Source organism: Hyaena hyaena, unplaced genomic scaffold (assembly GCF_003009895.1).
Source record: "Hyaena hyaena isolate Hyena2069 unplaced genomic scaffold, ASM300989v1 scaffold_609, whole genome shotgun sequence".
NCBI classification, from domain to species: Eukaryota; Metazoa; Chordata; class Mammalia; order Carnivora; family Hyaenidae; genus Hyaena; species Hyaena hyaena.
In genome coordinates this window covers 1,023,527-1,042,182 of record NW_024081240.1, presented here as the reverse complement: position 1 = coordinate 1,042,182, position 18,656 = coordinate 1,023,527, and positions in this window count along the sequence as shown.

The window sequence follows — 18,656 nt, the reverse complement described above, 5'->3', positions numbered from 1 at the left end:
TCCATCAGTCCTCAGTTTTTGTCAGCATTCAAGAGTCTCTCATGGTTTGCCTCTCTCCCTTTCCCCCACCATTTCCCCCCTTCTTCTCCCCCTTGTTCCTCCGTTAAGTTCCTCCTATCCTCTTATACATGCAAACATATGATATTTGTCCTTCTCTGCCTGACTTATTTCACTCAGCATAACACCCTCAAGGTCCATTCATGTTGCTACACACGGCCGGATTTCATTGTTTCTCATTGCCATGTATCAACTCCCTTTTCTCATTTGAGAGTAACCACCAAGATACATTTGAGTTTCCTCACCCTGTATATAGGCTGGAAAATCTCTTAAGACAGTAAAGTAGAACAGTTACAGCATTTCCCTGCCTTTGTTCTGTATCTTTCAAGGATCATTATTCATTATTGTCTGATATTAAGTATCTTTAAAACTATTTTTTATATATCTTATATGTTTTTCCCCATTTTTAGTTATTTCAGGCATGAGTAAGTCCTGTTTTTGTTATTACATCTTTAAAAAAGCAGAATTACCATCTAAGTGGTTTTAATTCTAAAGACTTACAAGGGTGTAGCACAAAAACATTCATTCATTTCAAATTCTCACCGTGAATTAAGTGAAATTTTAACCATATTATAAAACTTGCCAAGTATAGTTTATATATATCCAAGTTTAATCTGTATATTTCTTTTTCTGCCATCTATGAATATAAACAAAGATTTTGGTACAGAAATAAAATATCAAAGCTCATATTAGGCAATTGTGTTAGTGTTATTAGATCAGAAGGCAAAACATTTTTTAAGCTAATAGAAAGAATAATTTTGAACGTATATTGCCATGATCCAGAACTGATTGAATTAAAGCCACTGAGCAATTGGGAGACATTTTGCATTATGCAAGTATTTCTCAAACTGTACTTTCCAAATTGGTAGGTAAGTTTGAGACTAGTTAAGGAAATATATCAAAGAGGTCCAGGTATTATGTAATTATATCATTTATTAAAATAAATGTCATTTGTTATTATAAGATACACAATATTTCAGGAGGTATTTGATGGGATGTTGGATATTTAATAATTCATTATTTGGGCTTGCTTCAATGGTTATACTCTGAACAACCAATTTAAAAGGTAACAATTATTGGAAGTAAAATTATTATAAGTACACTGCTTAGCTCTTTTGGTTAGGTTAGGTGTTAATAATTAGGCCCTTGAATAGAAGCTACTAGTTTATAAATATCTGATCATTTTCTGCATTAAGGCATATATAAGTATACACTTACTTGAACACTTGTAGTTTTACATGGGCCTCTAACTAGCTCTTGACAATATGACAGGAAGTGATGTGTTTTCCTTCTCCACAGTATTTAATATTCAGTACAAGGAGGCCCTTTGCCTGTCTCATGTGTTAGCATAGAAATTATGAAGAAATACTTGATTTAAAATGGTAAAGTCAAATCTTGAAGCTCTGTGAATTACTGAGTATATGCATGATAGCTATTTACTTAGAGAATTGCTTAGACCCTCAGTGGATTTTGCATGGAAGAAACATATTTTTATTTTGTTGTTTTGTTAAGCCACTGAATTATTTAATTTTTAGTAATACTAAGGCAATTCTAATAATATAGGCTGCTATGTCCTAGATATATGATATGGGCACAGGTAAAATGATATTAGTAGTACATAAAGATATTATAATTAGTGTAAATCAAACATTCTTAATTTTAATTAATAGCAAATAGTATATAAAATTGGAAATTCTGTTTCCATTTCTACATAATGGAGAAACAAGAAATACATAGTGTAAGTAACATCTTTTATTTACACTTTTTCTGATACTTAACATATACAATCCTATAACATTACTTACATTTTTAGTGAATGTGTAAATACAGCTATTATTTGACACAGGGTTCTGCTAAGTGTTGTACACACAATTCATGTTTTTAACTGGAAAGGTTAAGATATCATTACTACAGACAGATGTTTTACTTCTTTTGTAAAGTGATACTAAAATTAGTCTTTTCCTCAATTTGGTTTATATTTAGCTGTATGTAACAGAAAACCTTACTTAAAGTGATTAAAAATAGAAATTATCCAATATGTTCTTATATATACAAAGACGTTTGTGAATAATCAATTTAAGTAGACTTATTGATGATGGGATTGATGTTTCTGTGATTCTTTTATCCTTTCTATTTTTATCAGTAAAATTCTACCACAGCTCTGAAAAATAAGGCATCATTTAACATAGGAAGAATGGAGATAAGTGTGTGGGGAGAGGAAAGGAGTGACATTAACCACTTTTAATTCTTCTCATCAGACTTTTTCTAAATCACCTTGTTTTTTCTTTTGCATCTATATTTATCAAGAATATTGGTATGTAACTTTCTTTTCTTTAGGTTTTGTTTTTGTTTTTGTTTGTTTGTTTGTTTTTAGAGAGAGTGAGCGAGCACAAGAGGGGCGGGGGTGAGAGGGAGAGAGAGAAAGAGAGAGAGAGAGAGGAAGAGAGAGAGGGAGGGAGAGAATCTTAAGCAGGCTCCATGCTCAATTTGGAGCCCAAAATGGGGCTTGATCCACAACCTCAGGATCATGTCCTGAGCTGAAGTCGAGTTGATGCTTAACTGATGAGCCACCCTGGAGCCCTGGTAAATTTTTTTTTCTTACATTATCTGTCTGGCTTTAGTATCAGGGTAGTGATGGTCTAGTAAAATTGGTTTGAGAGTATTCCTTCCATTTTGACTTTTTGGAAAAGTTTGTGAACTGGTGTTAATTTTTCTTTAAAAGTTTGTATAATTCTCTACCTCCTTACAAGCACTTGCCAACACTTCTTAATTCTTACCTTTTCAATAAAAGCCATTGTAAAATGTATGAGGTGATATCTCATTGTGGATTCCCTATGCATGTCCCTGATAATCAGTGATCTTGAGCATGTTTAATGTTCTGTTGGCCATCTGTATGTGTTCTTCAGAAAAAAACGTCTATTTAGTTCCTCTGCCTACTATTATTTCATTATTATTATTTTAAAATTTTTAATATTTATTTATTTTTCAATTATGAGAGAGAGAGCACGAGTGGGGGAGGAACAGAGAGAGAGAGAGAGATACAGAATCCCAAGCAGGCTCCAGACTCTGAGCTGTCAGCACAGAGCCTGATGCAGTGCTTGAACCCATGAACTGTGAGATCGTGACCTGAGCTGAACTCGCATGCCTAAATGACTGAGCCACCCAGGTGCCCCCTATTTTTAAATCATATTGTTTATCTGTTTTAGTTGTTGCTATTGAGTAGTATGAGTTATTTATATATTGTTATTAATCCCTTATTAAGTATATAGTTTGCAAATATTTTCTTTCATTTGGTAGATTGCCTTTTAATTTTGTTATTTTTCTTTGTATTTTGAAGCTTCTTAGTTTGATTAGCCCCATTGGTTATTTTTGTTTTGATGCCTCTGCTTTGGTGTCAGATTCAAAAAAAGTCATTGCTAAGATCAATTTCAAGAATCTTACTTCCCATGGTTTCTTCTAGGAGTTTTATGGTTTTAAGTCTTACATTCAAGTCCTTAATCCATTTTGAGTTATTTTTTCTGTATTGTAGTAGATAGTAATCGAGTTTTAACTTTTTGCATGTAGCTGTTCATTTTTCATAGCATCATGTATTGAAGAGATTGTCTTTTCCCCATTGTATATTCTTGGCTCTTTTTTGTAAATTAGTTGACCATATATGCATAGGCTTATTTCTGGACTCTTTATTCAATTAATCTATGTTTCTTTTTTATGTCAATACTATATTGTTTTCATTACTATAGCTTTGTAATATAGTTTGAAATCAAATATTGTGATGCCTCCAATTTGTTCTTTCTCAGAATTGCTTTGGCATTGGAGTATTTCATGGTCTCAAACAAATTTCAGTATAGTGATTTTTTTTAATTTTTGTAAAAGATGCCATCGAAACTTTTATTGGAAATGCACTATGTCTGTAGATCATTTTGAGTAGTATGGGCATATTTACATCATTAATTATTCCCATCAAGAAACATGAGATATTTTTCCATTTATTTGTTTCTTCTTCAATTCCTTTCATTAATCTCTTATAGGTTCAACATACAAGTACTTTACCTCCTTGGTTAAAATTTTTGCTAGGTATTTTGCTCTATTGATACAATTGAAAATGGGATTGTTTTCTTAATTTCTTTTTCTGATAGTTTATTAGTATAAAGAATATCAATAGATTTTTGCATGTTTATTTGGTACCCTGAAAGTTAATTGAATTTATTAGTTCTAACCGTGTTAGGTAGAGTCTTTAAGCTTTTCTATATGTAAGATCATGCCATCTGCAAACAGGGATAATTTTGCTTCTTCCTTTCCAATATGGATACCTATTTTTTTCTTTCTAATTGTCCTGGCTAGGACTTCCAGTACTATATTGAAAATAAATTGTGAAGTTGAGCAGCATTGTCTTGTTTTTGATGTTAAAGGAAATGATTTTGACTTTTCACCATTAAGTATGATGTTAGCTATGAACTTGTAAATGGCCTTTTTTTTTATGCTGAGGAGCATTCCTTCCGTGTACATTTTATTCAGTGTTTTTTATTATGCAAGAATATAGTTTTGTTTTTTCTTAAATAGTTTATTGTCAAGTAGGTTTCCATATAACACCCAGTCCTCATCCCAACAAGTGTCCTCCTCCATGCCCATCATTCCCCTTCCCCTCTTCTCCACCCTCATCAGTACTCAGTTTGTTCTCAGCATTCAAGAGACTCTCATGGTGTACCTCCTTCTCTCTCCCCGACTATTTTTTCCCCTTCTTCTCCCCCATGGTCCTTCGTTAAGTTTCTCCTAATCCACCTATATGTGCAAACATATGGTATCTGTCCTTCTCTGCCTGACTTATTTCACTCAGCATAACACCCTCAAGGTCCATCCATGTTGCTACACATGACCAGATTTCATTCTTTGTCACTGCCATGTAGTATTCCATTGTATAGATGAACCACATCTTCTTGATCCATTCTTCCGTTGATGGACACTTAGGCTCTTTCCATGTTTTGGCTATTGTTGAGAGTGCTGTTATGAACATTGGGGTACATGTGTCCCTATGCATCAGCACTCCTATATCCCTTGGGTAAATTCCTAGCAGTGCTATTGCTGGATCATAGGGGAGTTCTACTGTTAATTTTTTGAGAAACCTCCACACTGTTTTCCAGAGAGGCTGAACCAGTTTACATTCCCACCAACAGTATGGGAGATTGTCCGTCTCTCCACATCCTCGCCAGCATCTATAGTCTCCTGATTTGTTCATTTTAGCCACTCTGACTTGTGTGAGGTGGTATCTCAGTGTGGTTTTGATTTGTATTTCCCTGATGTTGAGTGATGCTAAGCATCGTTTCATGTGTCTGTTGGCCATCTGAATATTCTCTTTGGAGAAGTGTCTGTTTATATCTTCTGCCCATTTCTTCACTGGGTTGTTTGTTTTTCAGGTGAGGAGTAAGGTGAGTTCCTTATAGATTCTGGATACTAGCCCTTTCTCTGATGTGTCATTTGCAACTATCTTTTCCCATTCCATTAGTTGCCTATTAGTTTTGTTTATTGTTCCCTTTGCAGAAGCTTTTTATCTTGATGAAGCCAAAGTACACATGGTGGAGTGTCCCAAATACCACTATGAGTAGGGAAATAAAATAACCAAAGTCTCAACAAGAGAGACCAATAGACACCATTCAAAGAACACTTCCTGAATGAACAGGCCCTGGACAGTCAAAGAGCCTTCTTTAATACAGCAGTACTTGCAGGTGCAGAGTGCATACCAAGCTTTTAAAACTAACAAGAGACAGAAAGCTAGCCAAAATGACAAAACGGAAGAACTCTCCTCTAAAGAAATTCCAGGAAGAAACGACACCTAAAGAACTGCTTAAAACAGATATAAGCAACATAACTGAACAAGAATTTAGAAAAATAGTCATAAAATTAGTGGCTGGGCTTGAAAAAAGCATGGAAGACATCAGAGAAAATATTGGTACAGAGACTATGGAGCTTAAAAATAGTTGTGATGAATAAAAAAAAGGATATTGTATTTTATCAAATGCTTTTTCTGCAACTACTGAGATGGCCATATGGTTTATATATTTTATTCTATTAATGAGGATATCACATTTATTAATTGGCATATATTGAATTATTCTTGCACCAAGAATAAATCCTACTTGATCATATTAAATGATCTTTTTTGTGTGTGTGATTTCAATTTGGTAATTATTGAGAATATTCGCAACTATTTTCATCAAAGATACTGGTGTGTAACTTTATTTTCTTACATTATCTTTGTTTGGCTTTAGCATCAGAGTAATAATGACCTAATAAAATGAATTTTCTGTGTTGTGAGTTTTGTGATTAGTGATTCAAACCCCTTACTCATTATTGGTTTATTTTTTAATATTTATTTACTTTTCAGAGTCAGAGAGAGATAGAACATGAGTCAGAAAGGGGCAGGAAGAAAGAGAGACACAGAATCCAAACCAGGCTCCAAGCTCTGAGCTGTCTACACAGAGCCCAATGTGGAGTTTGAAGTCATGAACCATGAGATCATGACCTGAGCCAAAGTTGAATCCTTAACCAACTGAGCCACCCAGGCACCCGACTCATTATTGGTTTAGACTTTCTGTTTCTTCATGATTCATTCCTGGTAGGTTATATATTTCTAGGAATTTATCCATTTATTCTAGGTTACCCAGTATGATGGCACATAATTGTTCATAGTAATTCTCTCATGATTATTTGTATTTCAATGATATCAATTGTAATATTTTCTATTTTATATCTGATTTTATTTGACTCATTTCTCTTCTTTTCTTAGTAAATATGGCCTAAGATTTGTCAATTCTGCTTTCTTTTCAAAGACTTAGCTCTTGGTGTCATTGATTTTTCCTATTGATTTTCTGATCTCTCTTTCACTTATTTCTACTCTGATCTTTAGTATTTCCTTCCTTGTACTAATTCTGGGCTTAGTTTGTCCTTGAAGTGTATGTTTAGTTTATTTCAGATTTTTCTTATTTCTTATTTAGGTGCTTGTCAACATAAAGTTTTCTCCAAAAACTGCTTTTGCAACATCTAAGTTTTGATATATTGTGCTTCCATTATTGTGTGTTTAAAAATACTTCTTGAATTAGTTTTTTTCTTTGATTTATTGATTTCCACGTTCATGTTGTTTAAACTCCAAATAGTATTGATTTTTTTGTGGTTTCCTTCATGAAATTGATTTCTAGTATTATATCACTATGGCCAGAAAAGACTTTGGCTCATTCCAATCATCTGAACTTTATTAAGACTTGTTTTGTGGCTTAACATGATCTATACTGAAAAACGGTCTACGTGTTTTTGTGAAGAAAGTGAATTCTGCTGCTGTTGGATAGAATTTTATATATAATATATATTTTTATATATTTTATATAATTTTATACACATTATATATAACATATATTTTTATATAATTTTATATATGTATATAATTGGTCTAAAGTGGTCTATTTGGTTGAAAGTGTCATTCAAATCCATTATTTCTTTATTGATTTTTCTGTTTGGATGAACTATCCATTACTGAAAGTGGGATATTGATGTTACCTACTATTATTGTGTTGTTTATTTCTCCCTTAACATCTGATAATAATTAATATATATCTTCCAAAATAAGTGTATACACTTCATAATTGTTATATTCTCTCCATGAATTGACTCATTTATCATTATATAATGTTGGTCTCTTTTTATAATTTTTTATTTAGTCTGACTTGTCTGGTATAAATACAGCTACACTTTGTCTCAAAGTATCTTTTTCCATCCTTTTACTTTCAGCCTGTGACTGAAGTTAAAATTTAAGTATGTCTCTTGTGGGCAACATGTATATTGGTCTTGTATCTTTATTCATTCAGCTACTCTATAACTTTTAATAAGGGAATTTAAATCATTTATATTGAAAGTAATTACTGGTGGGCAAAGACTATCACATTTTGTTAATTGATTTCTAATGTTTTGTAGTTCCTTAATTTCTTTCTTCCTCTCTTGCTTTCTTTGTAAATTGTTGATAGTTTGATGTGGTTTGCTTTGATTGTTTTCCCTGCAATTTGTTTCTCTGCTATATATTTTTGCTCGGTAGTTACCATGAGTCTTTCATAACATATCTTACAGTTAAAACCATTAATTTTAAGGTGATATAAATTTCAATAGCTTAAAATATTTTACCCTTTTATTTAACCATGTCCAATTTATGTTTAACACTAATTTTGATCTTTTTATTTAATATGTATGACATATTATATTTAATATACAATATTGAATATTTCCAAAACCTTTGTCTTAATCTAGATGGTCAATTTCAAAGACATTTAGACAACACCATTGAAGTATGAGAGTATTTTCAAATTGACTTTATATTAATCATAATATAATATATTAATATAATATAAAACATAAGTTTTTATGTTATATGTTTTCCGATTTATATATTTTTGTTTCAGATTGAAGAACTCCCTTTCGCATTTCTTGTAAGGTAGGTCCAGTGCTATAAATTTTGTCAGCTTTGTTGTTGTTGTTGTTTATCTCTCCTTCATATCTAAATGAGTGCTTTTATGGGTAATGTTGATAGCTTGATTGACATTTGTTAGTCAGGTTTTTTACTCTCTCTCTTTGAGCACTTTGAGTATATCACCTCACTGTCTCCTGGCTTGAAATGTTTCTGCTAAGAAATCTGCTTATAGCTTTACCAGGATTTTCTTGAATGTGAAGACTGTTTTATCTTTTGCTGTTTTCAAGATTATTTCTTTTTGCATTTTGAGAACTTGACTATAATGTGTCTTAATTCACTTCCCTTTGGGTTGAGTATGTTTGAGAATCTTGAGCTTACACTACCTGGAAGGTGATATCTCTTTAGCTTTGGGAAGTTTTCAGCCATTATTTCTTTAAATAAGATTTCTCTTTTTTAAAAATATTTTTATTTATTTCTAGGAGAGAGAGAGAGAGAGACAGCGTGAGCAGAGGAGGGTCAGTGAGACAGGGAGACACAGACTCTGAAATAGGCTCCAGGATCTGAGCTGGCAGTCAGCACAGAGCCTGACGCGGGGCTCGAACCCACGAACCGCGAGATCATGACCTAAGCGAAAGTCGGACCCTTAACCGACTAAGCCACCCAGTCTCCCCTAAATAAGATTTCTTTATTTTATCCTTCTCTTCTCCTTTTGGAATTCCCATAATGCGGATATTCTTTATTTTAGTCTAGCCCCACAGTTCATGTAGGCTTTCTTCACTTTTTTTTTTCATACTAATTTATTGATTCTCCATTGACTGGACAATATACAGAGATTTGTCTTCAAGCTCACACATTTTTTTCTTCTGCCTGATTGAGCCTATTTTTGAAGCTGTCTATGGCATTTTTTTACATTTCATTCACTGCGTTATCTCAAGAATGTTTATTCTTTTCATGAATTTTCTTTCTTTGTTTAATTTATTTATTTATCATTTTCCTAATTCACTGATGTGTCTAACTGTGTTATCTTGAATCTTAATAAATGTCTTTAAAATTATTTTCATTTATTTTCCAGATAACTCACAGATCTCCATATTTTGGGCATCAGTTACTGTAGTATTATTGTGGTTCTTTGGTGATGTCACATTTCCTTGCCTTTTCAGTTTTGTAATGATTTAAATGAAATCTGTATATTTGAAGTCAGTCACTTCGTTCAGCATTTCTAAAATGACTTTAGTAAGACATTCATACATGGAGGGGAGTGTAAAAGCACTGGCTGGGTGGGATGCAGTGCTTTGGCTCCTGGGAAGGCTCAGTGGAATAGTCTCTGTGCTGCTCAATTGAGTCCATGGTCAAGACTGAAGAAGACCTGGCGGTGATAATGGCAGGTATGGTTATTCAAATATTGGGATACTGAAGCTACTGGGACCTTCCTGTTCTTTTTGTTTGGTTTGGTTTGGTTTTTGCCCATGGAAGGAAGCTCTAGCCAAGGAGATTCTACTTTGTGCCTGACCCGACATGAAAATACTGAGTCCACAGAATAGTATTGGAACCTAGGTTCTAGGATCATGCACATGTAGAATTCTCACAGTACCTGAGTCCAGGCATACTTGCTGCATTGTGGCACTAGTGTCTAGTGCATGGGTGTGTGAAGAAATCCCATGGCACATGGGTCTCAGGGGCTTACTGATGTGACTCCAGTGGGTAGTGGTTCAGAGGGAATATAGCAATGGCACAAGCCCAAGGGTCAAGGTGCAGTAGTAGCACAGTATGAGGATGGTAGATCAATGTCTCAACTCCAGCCTCAGGAGGCAGTGATAGTTTAGCAGCATAGTACTGGCAATGACAGTTAAGAGCCATGACCTGGGACTTGAAGGGTCAGGTTCAGGATAGCAACAGCACAATCTCAACACTAATGGGTCAGAGACACAGCCTGGGACCAGGGACTTATGGCTGTGGGTTGCAGCTCCAACAATGATGAGTTAGAGCCTCAACCTGCTACGGGGGTGGAGCTTAGGGTAATGGCAGCATCCCTCATAAGGGTTTAGCACATCAGGTACCTTTCTCAGTAATGACAGCTCAGAGTCTTGAACTGGGATGGGGGGTGGGGCTCAAGGCTACTCAAAGCTGTGACCTGGAACCTGGTAGGTGGGTATGCACAACCCTGATAATGGGTCTTGATAATGGTGGTCTGAGTGGAGCTTAGGGTGGTTATAGCACCCTTTGCAGTAAAGATTCAGCACTGCAAGATGAAATGTAGTGGATAAGGCTGAATAGATTGGTATCTCTGTAATTCTATTATTCCTTCTGTTTTTATCAAATTCTGCCACAATTCTGAGATATAAGGATATAATTCAACATAGATAAAATGGATATATGAGGGGTAGGGGGAAGGAGGAGTGACAGAAACCATTTCTGATCCTTTTTATTAGAGATTTTCTGGAATCTTTCACCTTTATACATTCCCCAAAACTCTTGTATATATTATTGTCCAGAACAGTATCAAATGTTTATTCCCAACTATAGTAATGTTAGAAATAACATCATTTATATTTCTCAGCCTCTCTTTTTAACGTCAGATAAAGAAAAATTTGTTTGAACATGTTTTCTGGTTAACAAAACTAGACTACCTGCTGTAGCTATAATTTATATATGCATATGTGTCAGTTTTTGTACTAGGCACCTTTTAATATGCTGGAAGCCATGCAATGTTAGAAGTACTATCCAGGTTTCACAAATATGTACAGAGGCTTAACTAATTTTAGGTGTCTGTCCAAAGTGTCACAAAGTATGATGTGCATGGATGAAGAGATTTTGACTTCCATTGCTAAAATACAATTTCAAAATTTGGCTTTCAAGTTTCAAACTTTAATCACATTGGAATAAAGAGAACTTCTATGTAACAGGATTTTAATATGTACATATCAACTAAAACTTAGTGAAGTATTGAACTTTAATTTTCTCAATGTACTGTGCTAATTGAAGTGAACTGCTCATGATCAAAACAAAAAATGATAACATTAACACAAAAAAAATCAGACCCTCTTGATATGGTGTTCATGAGAACTTGATTCCTTGACCTTTAGCCATAGTAATACATAATGTCTTCAGGGTTTTTTACTACCCATGATGATCCAATCATAGCCACACTTCATAGCTATTCCAACTCTTATTGCAAGCCCTTCATGGATCTATTTGTGTGCTGTATTCGTTTTCCTGCAAACTCAATTATTCTTACATTCTCAAGATTATACTTCTAATGCTGGTAAGTACTTTGTCTTCTTCATAAAACAGCTGCTGTGTGCTGGTGTTACTTAGGTTTTCCCTGAAATATAACCCAGAAGAGATGCATTTTAATGCTCTTTGAGTTTTACAGTATTTGAAAAAAGCCACTTCCTGTGAGCAATCTAAACTCAAGGAGATAATTAACTTAGATAGCCACTTCCTCATTGGGTAAGAGTAAAGACAGAAACAATGTGAATACTATACAACATGATGAGTAAGAATAAGAAATATACCATAACCAATCAAATATCTCTTATTTTTTATGTTTTTTCTGTAGACTGATCAGTACTTATAAAGAGATGTTTAGTCTCTTTTGTCGTAGGCTGTTCTGTTTATAAGTCTATGAAAGGATCAGTTGATGCTAATCATTAAGACTACTTTATTATTCCACACATCAACGAATACATTAACAATAGATTTATAGAACTGGACAATAGCAATGAAATTCTTACATCATCCTAAATATGAAAGTTACCAGCAGAGGTACATGACTTGACCAAAGTTGCAATTATGAAGTTCATTTCTAGATCTCAATTCCCTTTTCTGTCTGGCTTCCTTACTTAATCCACAGATTTTGGCACTATTCACTCCCCTTCTTTTATCCTTTCCACATGTCCATTGGAATTCTCTTTTCCTTATGAATTACCAACATTTACGGAGCCTATACTACGTGCCAGTTTCTGGGATTAATATTTAAGTGTGGGTAAATGACTTAAACAGGAAATTTCCCACAATGGAGGAGGGGGTTTTAGGTTCACCTAAGTGCTATAAATTGTATCACAGAAGTTTGCATGAGCTTCCAATGGGGCAAAAGAAAGTAGTACTCAAATAGTTTTGGAGAAAAAATGAGATTATATGAGGATAACACAGGATTTGTGATTTATTATTTTTAATATTTTTTCAACTTTATTGAGATATAATTTTTGTTTTATTTTTGAGAGACAGTGTGAGTGGGGTGAGGGAAAGAGAGAGAGAGGAACAGAGGATCTGACGTGGGCTCTGTACTGACAGCAGCGAGCCCAGTGTGGGACTTGAACTCACAGATCATGAGATGATGACCTGAGCTGAAGTTGGACATTCAACCTACTGAGCCACCCAGTATCCCCAAGATATAATTGACATTGTGTAAGTTCAAGGTGTACAAAAAATTGATTTGATACACATATCATAAAATGATTACTGTACTAGAATTAGCTAATGTCTTTATATCTCACATAGTTACATTTCTATTTTGTGGTGAGGGCATGTAAGATTTACATTTTTGCAACTTTCAAGTATTATTAATTAAAATCACCATGCTAATTATTAGATCTCCAGAATCTTATTTGTCTTACAACTGAAAGTTTGTACACTTTAATGTCTTTCCTTACCTCCACCCCCACCTCAACACGATTTTAAGTTTTTTTTTATGGGTTCTGTTTTTTAAGATTCTTATAACACAATATAAATTATATTGTGTTTATCTTTCTCTGTTAGATACTTCACTTAGCATAAGGTGCTCAAGGTCCATCCATGTTGTTGAAAATAGGATCTCCTTTTTCTTAGGTGAATAATATTCTGTTATGCATATACACCATATCGTTTTTTTATTCATTCATCCATTGACAGATACCTAGATTGTTTCCATATCTCAGCTACTTTGAATAATATTACAGTACACATGGGAATATAGATAACTCTTTGAGATCCTGTTTTTATTTCTTTTAGATATACATGCAGAAGTAGGACTGCTGGATCATATGATAATTCTTTTTTTAATTTTTTTGAAAAACCTTCATTGTGTTTACCATAGTTGCTGCACCAATATACTTTCCCACCATTAGTGCATATGGTTCCTTTTCTCTACATCTTCCTGACACTTGTTATCTCGTCTTTTTGATGATAGTCACTCTAACAGATGTGAGGTGATAGCTTATTGTGGTTTATTTTGCATTTCCCTGGTGGTTAGAGATGTTGGGCATGATTTTATGCACCTGTTGACTGTTTGCATGTTTTCTTAGGGAAATATCTATTTACTTACTCTGCCTATTTTTAAATTGTATTATTTATTTTTTTGTTATTGAGTTTCATGAGCTCTTCTTATATTTTAGATATTACCTCCCTATTAGGTAAGTGATTTACAAATATTTTCTTCTGTTCCACAGGTTGACTTCATTTTGTTGGGTTTTTTTTTTTTTTTTTTTTTTGGCTATGCACAAGTTTTTAATTTGTTACAATCTCACTTACTTTTTTTGGTTTTGCTTTTACTAGTTGTTCTTTTTGTATCATGACCAAAAATCAGTTCCAATACCAATGTCACAGATCATTTATGCTGTGTTTTCTTCTAGGACTTTTATGGTTTTGGGTCTTATGTTGAAGTCTTTTTTTTTTTTTTTTTTTTTTTGGCTATGCACAAGTTTTTAATTTGTTACAATCTCACTTACTTTTTTTGGTTTTGCTTTTACTAGTTGTTCTTTTTGTATCATGACCAAAAATCAGTTCCAATACCAATGTCACAGATCATTTATGCTGTGTTTTCTTCTAGGACTTTTATGGTTTTGGGTCTTATGTTGAAGTCTTTNCCGTCAAGTTCCTCCTAATCCTCCTATACGTGCAAACATATGATATTTGTCCTTCTCTGCCTGACTTATTTCGCTCAGCATAACACCCTCAAGGTCCATCCATGTTGCTACACATGGCCAGATTTCATTCTTTGTTTAAGTCTTTAATCCATTAATCCATTTGAAGTCAGATTTTGTGAGTGGTATAAAATAGAGGTCCAACTTCATGTTTATTCAGACTTCCTAATATCATTTATTAAAGAGACTATCCTTTCCCCATTTTGCATTCTTGGCTTCCTTGTAAAAAGTTAGTCAATTGTATACGCATGACTTTATTTCTGGGCTCTTGACTCTGTTCTATTGGTTTGTTTCTATTTTAATTTAGACCACACTGTTTTTATCACTATAGCTTTGTCCTATAGTTTGAACTAAGTGTGATACCTTCTGCTTGTTCCTTCTCAGGACTGCTTTGGCTGTTTGGACTCTTATATATCCATTAAAATTTTAGGATATTTTTACTATTAAGAAAATACCATTGAAATTTTACTGTTTAGCAAAGAGGGAGAGTGTGATCAGGGGAGGAGCAGACAAAGAGGCAGGGGAGAGACAGAGGATCTGATGCAAACTCTGCACTCACAGCACAAAGCCTAATCAGGGGCTAGAACTCACATGAGATCATGACCTGAGACACCCAGGTAACCCATACCCTTGTAATTCTAATAGGGTTGAACTGAATCTATAGCTGGCTTGGGATAATACAAGTATTTTTAAAATGTTATTGTTGTTTATTCTGATCCATAAACGTGGGCTACCTTTCATTTGTGTGTTCTTCAATATCTTTCATCAAAGTCATGTAGTTTTCAGTGTATATATCTTTCATTTTCTTAACAAAACTTATTTTGAAGGATTTTTATGGATTTTGATGCTATTGTGAATGGCAATCTTTGTTTATTTTTGAATGCCTCTTTCCTGTTGTGTAGAAATGCAGTTGATTTTTCTATATTGATTTTGTATTTTGCAACTTTACTGAATTGATTCATTAGTTCTAATAGTTCTTTTTCTGAGGATTGTTTTGTATTTTTCATATATGTCATATGCAAATAAATATAATCTTGTTTCTTCTTTTTTAAATTAAAAAAATTATTTCTGAGAGATAGGGAGAGAGAGAGAGACAACGTGAGCAGGGGAGGGTCAGAGAGAGAGGGAGATACAGAATCCTAAACAGGCTCCAGGCTCTGAACTGGCTGTCAGCACATTTCTTCTTTTTTTGATTTCGATTTTTGAATCTTTTTTTGCCTGAATGTTTTGGATAGGATTTCTAGTACTGACAGGAGTGGTAAGAGGTCATACTTATCTTGTTTCTGATCTTATAGGAAAAGCTTCAACCTTTAACTCTTAAGTATGATGCTAGCTGTGTCCTTGTCATATATATGACTCTTATAGTGCTTAGGTAGGTTGATTCTATACCCAGTTTGTTGATTTGTCATAAAATTATGGGGTTTTTGTCAAAAGCTTTTTCTATATAACAAAGATTGCATTGACATAGTGTATCACATTTATTGAAACAACCTGGAATCTCAGGGATAAATTCACTTGATTATGGTGTGAATTCCTTTTAATGTGCTGTTCAATTTAGTTTTCTAATATTTTGTTGAGAATTTTGAATCTGTATTAATCAGTGATATTGATTTGTGGTATATTTTTCTTGTGATATCCTTATGTGTCAATGTTATAAGGGTAATACTGTCCCAGTAAATGATATGTTGGAGCAATTCTGCCTCTACAATTTTTTGGAAGAGCTTTAGAAGGATTGGTATTAATTTTTCTTTAGATGTTTGGTAAAATCACTAGGAAAATCTTGTGGCCATAGATTTTATGTGTAGGGAGGCTTTTAAATACTGATTCAGTTTCCGTACTCATTAAGTCTGTTCACATTTTCTATTTTTTCATGTATTTTTCTAGGTTAATCAAAGTTAGTGTATAATTGTCCATAACAGTCTCTTATTAACCTTTGTATTTCTATACTGTAAGTTTTAATAACTTTCATTTCTCATTTTTTAAAATTTAAGTATTTTTTCTTAGTCTAAATATTATCAGTTTGATTTATCTTTAAAAAACAGGTCTTAATTTTGATGATCTTTTATATTGTTTTTATGGTCTCTATTTCATTCATTTATTTTCTTTTTTTAATGTTTATTATTTATTTTGAGAAAGAGAGAGTGGTGGAGGGGCAGAGAGTGAGTGAGAGAGAGAATCCCAAGCAGGTTATGTGCTGTCAGTGCAGAGCCTGAAACAGGGCTTGATCGCACAAACCATGAGATCATAACCTGAGATGAAACCAAGAGCCGGATGCTTAACAGATGAAACCACGCAGCTGTCCCCATTTCTTCTCTCATCTTTATTGTCTTCCTTCTACTCTTGTTGTGTTTAGTTTGTTCTTGTGTTTCTAATCTCTTGAGCTGTAAAGTTAGGTTGTTCATTTAATATCTTTATTTTCCTTGTGAATTGCTTTAACTTTCCCTCTTAGAGCTCCTTTGCAGTATCCCATAAATTTTCATCTGTAGTGCTTCCATTTTTACTTGTTTTGATATTGTTTATTTCCTTTTCATTCCGTCATTCTTTGACCCACTTGTTGTTCAGAAGTGTGTTACTTTCCACATATTTGTGAAGTTTCCAACTATGTCTTGTATTTGATTTCTAGTTTTATACCACTGTGATAGAAAAAGATACTTGGTAGAACTTTAATCATTTTATATTTGCTAAGACTTGTTTTGTAAACTATCATGAGATCTGTCCTGAGTAATATTCCATGCATGCTTGTGAAAAATGTCTCCCACTGCTTTGGATGGAATGTTCTGTATATATCTGTTAATTCCATTGGATAGAGTATATTTCAAGTATAAGATTTATTTGTTAATTTTCTATTTGGATGATTTATCCATGTTGGAAGTGGTAAACTGAAATTTCCTACTATTATTCTATTTGTTGTTTATTTCTCCCTAAGAGCTTATTGTTTGTTTAATATATTTACATGCTGTAAGATTTGGATATATATAATATCTATAATTGTCATATCCTCTTGTTGAATTGGCCCCCTTATCATCATATGAGTAACCATATCATTTGTTATAATTTTTTATTTAAATCCATTCTGTCTTATGTAAGTATAGGTCCTCCTACTCTCTTTGGGTTTACATTATATGGAGTATCTCTATTATCTTTTCACTTGGAGTCTCTATGTTTTAAGCCTGAAAACTGAAGTCTCTTCTAGGTAGCATATGATAGGGCTATATATAGGCTATATATATATAGCCTACTATTGACCAGAAGCCCTACTGCTACCATAAACAGTTAACAGTATTTTATATGTATTCTATATTCTATTTTCTGATGTGTTATTCTTCTGCTGCCTCCACCTTACCTTACCTCTTATATCTTTGATATAATTTTATATCTAAGAAAAGCATAAGGGAGATAAAATACAATTATAGTACTGTATTATGTTTATCAAAAAAAATTCCACATAAGTGGTCCCATGCAGTTCAAGCCTTTGTTGTTCATTAGATCTCCATGACTTATTTACTACTCATTACAAGTTTGTACTCTTAAACATCTCTCTGACCCTTTACACCCCAATTCCGTGATAACTATTATTCTATTTTTATAAGTTTAGCTCTTTTAGACACCACATGTAACTTTTTCGTACAGTACTTATCTTTGTTTGACTTATCTCACTTGTCATTATGTGCACAGGATCCAAGTGTGGTCTTGTAAATAATAGGATGTACTCCTTTGTCATGGCTAAATAATATTCTTTAATATAATAGTGTGTATGTAAAATACACACATGCAATATATCTTCTTTATCCTTCATCCGTTGGTGTTGATGGGCATTTAGGTTGACTCCATATCTTGACTATTGTTAATGATGTCATAGACATGGTTCTATATATGTCTCTTTAAAATCGTGTTTTCAGGGCACCTAGGTGACTGAGTCGGTTAAGCGTCCTACTCTGGTTCAGGTCATGATCTCGCAGTTCATAGGTTCGAGCCCCGCATTGGGTTCATGCTGGCATCTCAGAGCCTGGAGCCTGTTTCAGATTCTGTGTCTCCCTCTCTCTCTGCCCCTCCCCCACTCATGACCTGTGTCTGTCTGTCTCAAAAATAAATAAGGTATAAAAAAATAAAATCCTGTTTTCATTTTTTGGTGAAATTGTCATATTATATAGTAGATCTGTTTTTTATTTCTATTTTTTTGAAGAGTCTGAATATTGTTTTCCATAATGGTTGGACCAATTTACATTTTTACCAAAAGCATACAAGGGCTTGGC